The sequence below is a fragment of the Nanorana parkeri genome, unplaced genomic scaffold (assembly GCF_000935625.1).
Source record: "Nanorana parkeri isolate BGI_ZX_2015 unplaced genomic scaffold, ASM93562v1 scaffold380, whole genome shotgun sequence".
Taxonomy (NCBI): domain Eukaryota; kingdom Metazoa; phylum Chordata; class Amphibia; order Anura; family Dicroglossidae; genus Nanorana; species Nanorana parkeri.
The window spans coordinates 1131709-1133382 of record NW_017306648.1 but is presented as its reverse complement, the minus strand read 5'-3'; positions in this window follow the sequence as shown (position 1 = coordinate 1133382).

The following is a 1674-nucleotide window of genomic DNA, read 5'->3' as shown; positions in this document are numbered from 1 at the left end:
CGCAATTTTAAGGCTTGACATGTTTGGTGTCTATTTACCCGACGTGACCCCGAATTTTATGTTTTACTAAAAATATGGGTAAGAATAGATGTTTTCTAACATAATGTAGGGAAACTTTGTTTTTTTTACATTTATGGTACTTTTTTCATTATATAGTAAAAAAAATAATAACACACCCCCCATGGTGATTATATACCTCCAAAAGAAAGCTCTATCTGTCCCTAAAAATTTTTTAGATAAATTGCTAGTGTTTCTCTCCTGGGCGGCCGGGAGCAGGAGACTCCTGGAGCGCCCGGGAGAGTTTGCTGTCTGGAGATCAGTGTCCCTGGTTAGCTGGTAACCAGGGACGCTGATCTCTCTGCAAGTGACCGGAGCCAGCCGTAAAATCACGGCTGGCTCCGCCCAGCTGTCAGAAGCAGTCTGTCGGGCGGCCGCTCGGCCAGCTTCGGCTTTCAGCGCGGCTCAGCTGAGGCATATGCCTTCGGCTCGACTGAGCCGCTCGTCTAAGTTCGGGAGCTGTATGGGCTATTGTGAATAGCCCGTACAGCAGCCCTTCAGTTCTACTGAACCGAAGGGGTCCTGGGGCTGAAGCTAGCCGAAGGATCGGCCGAAGCTACGGCTAGATCCTTCGGCTGCTTCGTGAATAGATCCCCTAGTGTCAAACATAATATTCACAATAAAATATGTAAATAAATCGGATCTCTGTGTAATTAAAAGATTGGTGTAATTAAAAGATTGTGAAAAAAATGCACAACATGTAACAACTATGTACATGCAAAAGCATCCACACTGCAAACTATAAATCAAAAACAATGTCTGTTCAGACGTCTCTCGGAGGAAAAAACAGGTACACCTGTGAATGTGTCTAAAACAACACAATTCTAAAACAAAAATATTAAGTTATTAAAACATGAAGTGAAGCAAAAATATTGAAGTGAAAATTTGCAACACAAAACACCGTTCCAAAGTGGCAACAAAGCAGTTCCAATGTGACAAAAAATTCCTTTAGATCTATTGTGACTTGTCAATGGAATCCGAATGAAAAAATTTAAATGAAAACAAAAAACAGCAAAAAAATCTATTTTCTTCCAAAATAAACCAAACGGTGAAGTCAAATGTGTTTCCAAAGAGACGATACTTCTGTGATGTGTTAAATGAAAAACAAAAGCAATCCCCTCTAGGGTATGCACTCACCAAAGGTAAGATGTTATTAAGGCAGTTTACCTCGCTGAGATGGAAGCCGGAGCTCAACGTCCTATTGAAGTCCGCTGGAATCCTGTGATTGTCTCCCCATCTAGGCCATGAAGAAAGAGAGCAATACGCTCATAGTGTAATAAATTAGGAATTTATTATATATAAACAACAGCGCTTAGATAAAAATAAAAGCAAAAAAACAGCCAGCCGGCCGGCCGGTCGGTCATACGTGACTCTCCAGACTGAAAGTGTGACGTGACTTCACGTCACACTTTCAGTCTGGAGAGTCACGTTTGACCGACCGACCGGCCGGCTGTTTTTGGCTTTTATTTTTATCTAAGCGCTGTCCTGGATGTTTTTGCATGTACATAGTTGTTACATGTTGTGCATTTTTCTCACAATCTTTTATTCACACAGAGATGCGATCTATTTACATATTTTATTGTGAATATTATGTTTGACACTTTTATTGCATTTTTG